We start from the raw sequence: 11,105 nt of genomic DNA on the forward strand, positions 1-11,105 counted from the left end.
CAAATTGAAAATTTATGTCCACACAAATCTTACACATTAATATCCATAACATCATTATTCCAAACACCCACGAGAGTATAAATCTGGGAGGCATACAGCTCTAATCTCAGCACTTGAGAGGTGGAGGCAGATAGACCAAGTATAACACACCCACACTATGGAGTACTGTCTGGAAGGTCAAAGAAGGGAAGGCAGACACAAGACAATGAACCACGCAAGCTCTATGCCATGGGCAAAGCCAGAAACAGAAGGCCATAAACTATAATCCACAGAGACAGGAAAAAGCTTAGTGGTAAGCAGGGCCTACAGGGAGCAAAGGAGAGAATGTTCCATGTAGAGAATTTCTTTCCAGCATAAAGAGAGTTTGTAACTAGGGATTAGTAACATTTGTACAACTCTGAATGAGCAATAACTACTGAATTGTGGTCTTTAAAGGGGTGACTATTATAATACATCAGTGATATCTCAGTCTATTGTAAAAGGGATGGCGTATAAGGCAGGAATAAAGACTTTAAGTTGCAGTCTTGGTAAAGTAGCATAATCAAATATCAGGCCAGAAAGTCTACACAAGTCAAATATTCACCTGTCAATCAGAGAATTGATAGAAATTTTTCTGAAGCTGCAATGCTTTTAAGTCATAGATGTGTGATTCGGAGTTCAAGCCACCTTCCATCAGACTGAAAAGTAGAAAAAAAGCTGAGCTCTGCTTCCAAGAGCACCAGCTGAGGAGGAAGCCATCATTTTTGCCCCAAATCCTATTTATACTTGGTTTCTGGTTTGGCAGATGCTGTTGTTGTTGTTGTTTGTATGTTTGCTTTCATTTTGTTTTGAGATAGCATCTCAGTTTGTAGCCATTGGCCATATCTTCCCTATAACACAGGCTGGTTTCAAACTCTCCTTGACACTCCTGCCTCAGACTCCCGGGGAATGAGACTCCAGCTGGGAGCAACTGCATCAACCTTCTCTGCAACCTTTTTATACTACCATTTGGGGTATCTCAGAGATGCTTTTAAGCAAATATTTTAATTACAACAGGATGGAATAAAATTATAACAAGCTTGTAGAATTCCAAGAGATAACGATTTTAAAAAACAAAAACTAACCTATGTGAGGAAACTGGCTTAGACAAAAAGGAAGAATAACCTGGGAGGCACACAGCTATAATCCCAGCACTTCAGAGGGGGAGGCCACTGGGAGGCATACAGCTGGGAGGCACACAGCTGTAATCACAGTACTTCAGAGGGGGAAGCCACTGGGAGGCACACAGCTGGGAGGCACACAGCTGGGAGGCGCACAGCTGGGAGGCACACAGCTGTAACCCCAGCACTTCAGAGGGGGAGGCCACTGGGAGGCACACAGCTGGGAGGCACAGAGCTGTAACCCTGTGGAGAGCCGCTTCAGCTGCGCCCGGCCATCCAGAGAGCAAGCAGTCTCATAAACAAGCCCTCATTTGGCTAAGCTTGCTGCCATTGGTTGCTTCTGCATTTGGTGACCTATCCGCTTCTGCCACGTGGCCCATTAGGATTGGCTAAGCTTGGGAGTACTTAACGGCCAAGGGTAGGGCCAGAAGGCGGGGCTTAAGTAACGGTTCCCCGGAGGCAGGAGAAGCAGGAGTAGCAGGAGGGAAAAGACTGTTAAAAAAGGTTCCTGAGGTGGGCAGTGGTGGCTCACGCCTTTAATCCCAGCACTTGGGCGGCAGAGGCAGGCGGATTTCTGAGTTCGAGGCCAGCCTGATCTATAGAGCGAGTTCCAGGACAGCCAAAGCTACACAGAGAAACCCTATCTCGAAAAACCAAAAAAAAAAAAAGGAAGAGCTCGGGTTGTGTTTTTCTTGCCGGTCGAGGCAGACGCTACATAACCCCAGCACTTCAGAGGGGGAGGCCACTGGGAGGCACACAGCTGTAATCCCAACACTTCAGAGGGAGAGGCCACTGGGAGGCGCTCTGCTGGGAGGCATACAGCTGTAATTTTAGCACTTCTGAGGTGGAGGCAGAAGGATCACAAGTTTCACAAATTTGAAGCCAGCCCAAGCTAATAGTGAGACTCTATCTCAGAATAATGAATAAAAGTAGAAAAGAAAAAATTATTATGTAAATATCTGTGACATATCTAGAAAGCACAGACAGTTATTAACCAAATATTGGCCTTCACAGACAGACTTTCCTAGTAGAAAACAAGAGGTCATTGTCACTTGTAAGTTTCTCAAGAGGCCATTGTCACTTGTAAGCTTCTGGGTTTTCCCATTCTGATGCTCTTTGCCTTCATCACACAAGCCTTCTAATGCACAGGGAGGGCAAGCATATGTCACTAAGACCACAGGGTAAACACGAAAGTAACAGCAAATGACTGGTTCTTTGTATGACCCAGGAACAGAGAGGTTGACGTGAAGATTCTTCTACAGAAATAGAATACAGCAAACTCCCATCTGAGCGAAATCAATCCTAAGGGCCCTACTGTCACCTCTGTCACAGTGACAAGATGCCCTGTCCAAAGACAACTCAGGGAAGAGAGGGTTCATTTTAGCTCACAGCTCCAGGTTACTATCCAGCATAGCAGGGAGTCAAGATGGCAGGAGCTTGAAGCTCCTAGTGGTCATATCCTCAATCAAGAGTAGAAAGGAAATGTGTATGCCTGCTAGTCAGCTCACTTTCTCTACTCAGATACAGTGTCCCAAACCTAGGGAATGGTGCTGCTCACAGTAGGCTGACTCATCCCACATCTACTAACATAATCAAAGCAATCCCCCAAAGACATGCCCACAAGCCTACCTCATCTAAGCAATCTATCACTGAGTAGCTCTTCCCAAGTGATTTTACACTGTGTGCAGTTGACAAATAAAGCTTATTATCATGGCTGGAGAGATAGCTCAGTGGCCAGGAGTGCTGGCTATTCTTATGGAAGACCAGAGTTTGGTTTCTTAAATCCACATGAGGCAGCTCACCACTGCCTGTAACTCCAGCTCCAGGCCTCTGGCTTCTTCAGATTCCTGCACTCATGTGCACATGCCCACAGACATGCCCACATTCACATACTTTTGAGATAATGGAGTCGTTAAACAAGGCCTTGTGTGCTTTCCTTGTGGTTGCTCCTCATGGTTGTCCCAAGACATTGACTAAAACAAATACTGAGGAATGGAGCAAGAAAGGCAACATAGTTGGATAAAGAATAAGTGGGAACACACCCCAAGGGAAAGAAACACAGACCGTAGGACTGTGTCCTAAGTGCATTTGAGGGGACTCCTGACATGTTTCTACACAGCTTTTAAATTTTTATCACATTGGATGTATTTGCTAACATTTCTTTTGAAATCCCATTGTATATCCCTGATGATCTAAAACTCATGGAGGTCTCCCTGCTTCTATTTATTTATTGTATTTTATGTGCATGTATCAGGAAGTTGGGGGAAGAGGGAAATGCCCGTGCCATGGCACATGTGTGGAGGTCAGAGAACAACTTGGGAAAGTTGGTTCTTTCCTTCCACAGTGTGCACCCAGGGATTAAACTCAAGTCATCAGGCATGGAAGGAAGAACGTTTACCACTGAGCCATCTCACCATCCCCACTTCATATTTTTAAAGCTTGAGGAGGGAGGCTTTGAGAGACTCACCATGGTGCTCTGGCCGGTCTCACACTCAGACAGATTTGAATCCTTGAAAATGACTGTTATTTGAGTTCTGATACTTCAACGATGCAGCCTACCCAGTTACCATTTAAATTTTTTAATAAACGTATCAATTAGTCACTAAGGCCCTGGGAAATGTGTGATGGATTTTAGTATGCACCTCAGCAGAACCATTCAGACCTCCTAAGTCTGTTCTCACCAAGTACCAATAGCATCGTTAAAAAACAGGAAGGACAATGCCATTAGAACATGCCCTGGGAGGGAAACATTCCAGCCCTGATGCTATGCTTTTACATTGCTGTTCCAGAGATGACCACTCAGTGAATCAAGACAGGCTTCACCAGAAATGACAGGAACAGAAAGGTCTGTCAGCCCCTTCTGCCTAATGGCTCAGCGTCAGTCCCTGCTTTCTACAAGACCAACCTTCTTCTCTGTCCCAGGAAGGAAGGAGGAAAAGATTGCTGCCTCCAGAAACATTTAATTTGTCTAGCTACAGTAATTAGATTCTTTATTCATGGGCATATGTAGCTAATCTCAACGGCATGCACTTAAATTGGGTTAAGAAGATATCTTTGAAATGTCATTTGTGAATTTCATTTGTCATTTGTAATATTCTCCTGACCTGACAGTAATGAGATTTGGGGGTCATCCAGTTATTAACTCTTCCCCGCTTCGATGCTCATCTGGAGCTGTGGTCCATGACACATGGCTCTCTGAGCCTTGGCTTCATGTGGAGGCTCCAGGGAAGCTGGAAAGTCAAATGATGGCAGAGCAAGTACAGTGTCTGGCGAGCCTGCACAAGGAGGCACACAAGGAGGACTGTTGGTCCCATGGACACTCTGCTTGCTCTTGTCCTAAACATTTTCCTTCTTGTGCTGTAATACAAAGAACAGTTAAGGAAATAAGGCACATTGCTCAAGAGCACCCAAACGTGTATATAGTCTAAGATTGAAAATGAAAGAGTAATAAATGCCATTATTAAATTTACACTGCAGGCTGATAGTGTAGCTCAGAGGCAGTGCATTTTTGGGTGAGTAGTTGCCATTGGATCCTGTGAATCCAGGTTTTAATGCCACAAAAGATTCTGACAGGGCAAGCCCCCTTTTAATTTTAGTCTCTGAGCTAAGTGAGGAATTAGTGCATACATTAGTGCATACAGCATACAAAGTATTGTCTATATATCCAATTGTGCATTATGGTATAACACAAGGACAGTGTGTATTTTATCCTATCCTGTGATGTGGTCCATTAAATATTACCAAATGTACTGGAGGCTGTATATGAGGCAAGTCCAAAATTAAACTGGGATGTTACAGAGCCCAGTGGGAAGCAAGAGCAAGAGAGGCTCATTGTTCCGTGACATTTGATGATGTGCATACCTCATGGGATTCAGAAAATGGAATACTGTGTCAGAGTGGGCAAGGATTAGGAAATGGGAGAGGATGAAGGGTCTCAGAACCTGATTCCAGCTTCCAAACACTAGCGTGTTAGTAGACAGTCTTCAAACTGCCAGTCACTGCTTGACTTAAAACAAACAGGAGGAGGGGCTCAAGCCTAAGCTGGCCACAAATGAAAGGGATAAGCAGATGGCAATAACACCAACCATCAGCTGTGCCTTCCTGGCCCAATGCTAACAAAAGCCAAAAGATAAACTCGTGGTAATCAATGTGGTCAACTGCCTCTTTCCACAAACACCCATCCTAAGCTTTAGGCATGTATTAGTCAGAATTCTCTAGAGGAATAGGACTGCTAGAATAGAGAGACATGGGGCACATAGATACAAATATACATGTAGATGCAGAGGCAGAGGTAGATAGATGGATGGATGGATGGACGGACGGACGGACAGACAGACAGACAGACAGACAGACAGACAGATAGATAGATAGATAGATAGAATATCAAGGTAGACATAGAAATAGATGATAGAGATAGGTAGGTAGGTAGATGGAAGAGTGAATGAATAGATGGATGGGTAGATGATAGATAGGTACACAGAAATACATATAGAGATAGAGATGATAAAGATAGATAAAAATATAATCATCTTATGTTGATAAATCTCATGTGTATGTGTATATGCATGTATGTATGTATGTACTTATGTATAGGTATTTCAACAATTACTGTCTCACACTAGAGAGGCCAAGAATCAGAAGATCGTCACTTTTTGAGACTGGATGTCCCCAGCAGCCCCAGTGAGGGAGGATTCCTAGAGAGCTGCTAGTCTCTAGTCTTTAGTCTCCTTTGAATTCCAAAGAAGTTAGTTCTAATATTGGCAAGGGTATGTCTCAACAACAGGAAAATTAACTTGTCAGCAAGAGTGAGGGTGGGCTGGCCAAAAGCAAAGTGTCCTCCTCCCACGTCTTCCATCTGGGTTGCTACCAGAAGGTTCTGCCCATATTTAGGGCACTGAGTCTTTCTGCTTCAAGTAATGTGATCAAGAAAACACCTCACAGGAGTGCCCCTGCAATTTGGGGTTTAGTTAGTTCTAGATGCACTCAAGTTGACAGTTGGGAGTAGACATCAAAAGGCTGCATGGAACAGCCATTGCTAACTACAAAGACAAACCATCAATCATGGGACAGGGCTGCTTATTTCTTCTTCCATTCCCTGGAGAAGGTAAAGCACACATTTTACCCTCAAGGCTCATGTCATCCTGGAAAATCTCATTTCTCACCCTCATTTCAGTACAAGCTTTAACCCTTAAAGCCCTGGGGCCCCTGATTCTTTGTTCTTTCTACTGTGCCCACCTTGACACTCCAGTGTGCATTTTTCTGCTTATACTTCATGAAAAGTTCTCTTCCCCTTTCCTTTGGGAGGATGTCCCAGGGCTCAGATTCTTAACTGTGGGTCACGAGCTCATAGGGGGTCATAACTGAATATAGGGAATCGAGAAAACTGTGGCATCAGTAAAAGGTTTCTAGGTGTGTGACAAGCAAAATCTAATTCAAAATCAAAGGAGGAATGAGTCCCTAGTGCTTCTGTCAGGACTCCCCATGTTGTGTCTTGTGATTATCCTTGGTTCTGAACATGCAGCATGAGCCCTTTGCCTTGCACACATGCCAAGTAATATCAAAGAACATTGTCTGGATCCTTCCACTCAGATTTAAGACTATTGTCCATCATGAGTGACAGTGGGTCTTAGTGTCACATACACAGCTTTCTGCTCTTACAAAAACACAGTGTTTTAATTACAGAGAAAGACTTCCAACATTTTCCTACCACCATGATTCAGCACATATCAAATCAGTATTTTTTTTAATTGTATTGGGTTAGAATGTTTTATCTTTAAAATTGCTATTGAGGGTCCAAGGGAGAGCTCATTTGGAAAAAAAATGACATGAGGACCTGAACTTGGTCCCCAGAATACATATAAAAGTCAAGCTTAATGATGGGTGCTTATAACCCAGTATCAGGGAATCAGAATCAGGCAGGTGCCTGAGGCTCTCTATCCAGCCAACCCAATCTACGTGGTAGCTTTCTGGCAAGCTACCAGGGGCGGGAGACCTGTACCAAAACAAACAAATAAAAAACAGCCAACAATCATCTGGCCAAGGCTGAGAATGGCAGGAGCACCTGGCAGTGACTGCTGAGCATCGCTAGCTGAGCCTGGCTCATTCACAGTCTGTGGCTTCTTTCACAGCCAGTAGCTCTCAAATTGTAAGAAGGGACTTTTAAAAATGATAATGCTTTAAAGTGAATAGGCTAATAAATGACAGGCTTCGTAGAGTTAGTATCAATCTCCTCACTGATCTACACTATAAATAAGAGCTGCAGGGACCTCAGCAAGAGGAAGCACTTCAGCAATCAAGAGCATAAGCACTTGGCCATGGCCGTGGAAAAAAGTACCATGACCCAGGCTGTTGTCATGGTTTCACAGAAAGCAACTGTCAGGAGATGAGAGGAAGAGATGCTGTTCAAGAAGCTGATTATGGTGCCCAGAAACAATGGGCATCACAGACAGCTTAAATGGGTGGTGATAATGGCATCTAAAACTTCAGGCTTCTCTAGGGTAGGCTTACAGTGAACATTCACAGCTGAAGAGGCAGAGGCTATTCCAGAAACAATGCATCTTGGAAGTTCTCATTAGAAGGATGTAAAAGCCTTGGGGAGCATTCTGGAAGCATGATTTCCTATGTAGGCAGAACATGGGCATTAGTACATGCATGTCTCCCCAAATCACAGCAATCCAAAGTCCACATTCTTAAACATCCAGAACCACTGTATCTCTTCCATCATCACCCTCATGTCCTCATCCTACAGTTCTCAAAGTGCTGTCTGTGGGGGGGAGGGTATGCAAGAGGTGATGGGCAACCCCAAGGATAGTGTGTTTTCCAAACACAGCAGGGCAGTTGCACATATGCACTCATGAGAGTTATGACAGTAACTCAACAGTAACAGTTGCACACACAAGGTCTGTGCAAGCTCAGACCAGACAAAAATCACACTGTGGAAAGAGGTGGGCATGAAGTCAGAGTTGGGTATAAAGTCAGAGTTGGGCATGAAGTCAGAGATGGGCATGAAGTCCGAAGTGGGGATGAAGTCAGAGTTAGGCATGAAGTCAGAGGTAGTCATGAAGTCAGAGGTGGGGATGATGTCAGAGGTGGGTGTGAAGTCAGAGATGGGCACAAAGTCAGAGTTGGGCATGAAGTCAGAAATGGGCATGAAGTCAGAGGTGGGCATGAAGTCAAAAATGGACACTAAGTCTTAAACCACTTGCTTATTATTGTCAATTAATAGGGGCTGGGAGAGAGACCAGTCAGTTTTCTTTGAGGATAGGACTCTGATACATGGGCCATACTCCAGTGGAAGGTCACACATTTAAGGGCTTATGGCCATCACAAATAAGACTTGATGTGTTAATTAATAAAAAAAAGAGACATAAAGTTGGATGGGTAGGGAGGTAGGTGGGGTATGAGAGGAGATAGGGAGTGAATAGGACAAAATATATTGTGTAACATTCTTAAAGAACTAGTTAAAAATAAATATTGTTTTTAAATAGAAGATAGAAATTAGCTTCAACAGTACCAAAGAACCAATGGGTACAATACCTATACCTGCCAGTGTACCAGCATAATTCACAGCAATGGCATTTGAGCTCTCTCACATCCACAAGCTAGCAATTGAGTGAGACAAACCAAGGTGACTTATTAAGCCTCGACTCTTCAGGGCACATTCTGTCTCAAGGTTCTATGTCTCAGACAAGAAGTTCCCATGAAGCACAATGCTTGGGATGGAGCTGAATAGAAGCTATTATAGTTTGAACCCAGAATGTCATCCACAGGATTATGTTTTGAATTCTTGGTGCCAGCTTGTGGCACTCCTTTGAAGAACATGAAACTTCAGGGAGTGGGTATGTGGCTGTTGAAATCAAGTGATTAGTCATGGGTCCTTCATGATGACACATACCTCTGGTTCCAGCCCCTGGGCCACCATGTGAACAAGTCATTGTTGCTGGCTTCTACCTCTAACAACAAGAAGCAATGAGCACAATGTTTAAGGAAGGGCTATCAGTGGACACAGTGACCATCCCTGCTTACAGAAGCCACGCAAGATAGGCACTTTACCAAGTAAGCCACCTTCCTAGTCAACTTGAGCAGGTTTCAAGAGAGGAAAAGGGTCCTGACACCATGCTGAGACCCTCTGCCTTCTGAACAGCCAGCACAGCCCCATGTCACTCTCCTGTGGCATCTTTATACATTTCAACACCCTCTTACTTCAGTCCATGTAGCCCAGGTCTGCACAGCACCCAGGATCCCTTTCCTCCCCTGCCCACTGACTCTCTCTGTCCTTCCTCTGCTTTATAGTTTGCCTGACCCCACTGGAGGAGTCCACGTTGTACCCCACGACTCAGAACAATCCTTGTCCAGATTGCCACTAGGCCAACTTCTGCTGTCTCCTACTCCTTGACTCAAAGGCCTGTTCTTCTTCCCCTGACACTGTTATTGCCCAAGACTGTTGCCACACATGGGCCTGTCTGCTTCCTCTCCCCCTTAGCTCCCTACTATCTTCATCACCAGCCCGAAAGCAAAGGAACTGGAGTTGACTCGACTCAAGAAGAGGAGGAGAGGTTTTAGTTGTGAATATATTGGTACATCTGGAAAGCTCACCTGCTCAGACAGCTTAGGACATCCTAAATGCACTGATGTAAGACACAAGCTAACAGAATGGATACAAAACGAGGATCCATCCTTCTGCTGCATCCAAGAAACACAACTTAGCACCAAGGAGAGACATCACCTCAAGGTAAAGGATTGGGAAAAGATAATACAAACAAACATATCTAAAAGAAAGAAGTAGCCATTTTAATATATAACAAAATGAGTTCAAATCAAAACTCAGAAGAGATGGGGATGGACCCAACACACTCATCAAAGGAAAACTCAGAAGAGATGGGGAAGGACCCAACACACTCATCAAAGGAAAACTCAGAAGAGATGGGGAAGGACCCAACACACTCATCAAAGGAAAACTCAGAAGAGTGGGGAAGGACCCAACACACTCATCAAAGGAAAAATCCACCAAGAGGGCACTTCAGTTCTTACCCTCTAGGCCCCAAACACAAGCACAACCAAGTATGTAAGAGAAACACTACTACAGCTTAAATCACATATTGATCCTCCTACGCTGATTTGAGAGAGTTCAATACCCCACTGTCACCAGTAGACAGGTCAACCTAACAAAAACTAAACAAAGAAATACTGGAGCTTCCAGATGTTATAAACTAAATGAACTTAACAGATATTTACAGACATTTCACCCAAACACAAAAAAATTTATCTTCTTCTCTGCACCTCTTAGAACTTTCTCCAAAATCAACCACATATTTGAACATAAAGCAAGTCTCAACAGATACAATAATATTGAAATAACTCCCTGCATTCCATCAGATCACCACAGATTAACAACAGAAACAACAGAAAGCTCACAACTCTTGGAAACAGAATAACTCTCTACTGAATGAAAAATAGGTGAAGAAAGCAATAAATAAAAAATTAGAGGCTTTATAGAATTAAATGAAAATGAACAAACAGCATATCCAAACTTCCCAGGCACAATGAAAGCTGTGCTAAGAGGAAAGCTCATAGAACTAAATGCCTACATTAAAAAAATTGGAGAGATCTCATAGCAGCAACTTAATAGCACACCTAAAAGCTCTACAACAAAATGAAGTAAGCTCAACCAAGAGGAGTAGAAGACAGGAAATTGTCAAACTAGGGTGGAAATCAATAAAATAAAAACATAGAGAGAAATACAATGAATCAATAGAACACCGTTTTTTCAATAAGAAAATTAACAATATAGACAAACCCTTATCCAACTAACTAAAAGGCAGAGAGGAAATATCCAAATTAACAAAATCAGAATGAAAAGGAGGTCATAACAACAGACACTGAGGAAATCCAGAGAATCATAAGGACATACTTTTAAACCTGTCATAAAATTGGAAAAATCTAAGAAAAACAGATAGTTTTCTCTAT

At 43.3% G+C, this 11,105-nt stretch overlaps 1 long non-coding RNA gene across 1 annotated transcript; it reads left to right on the plus strand.

Annotated features, from left to right (window-relative positions):
• Positions 1-1,581: 1,581 nt before the first annotated feature.
• Positions 1,582-4,204, plus strand: LOC116087421. Its single transcript, XR_004117431.1, has 2 exons — positions 1,582-1,652; positions 3,929-4,204. It is a non-coding gene; the product is annotated as an uncharacterized LOC116087421 (long non-coding RNA).
• Positions 4,205-11,105: the final 6,901 nt, after the last annotated feature.

The sequence above is a fragment of the Mastomys coucha genome, unplaced genomic scaffold (assembly GCF_008632895.1).
Source record: "Mastomys coucha isolate ucsf_1 unplaced genomic scaffold, UCSF_Mcou_1 pScaffold13, whole genome shotgun sequence".
In the NCBI taxonomy this organism is placed as follows: Eukaryota; Metazoa; Chordata; class Mammalia; order Rodentia; family Muridae; genus Mastomys; species Mastomys coucha.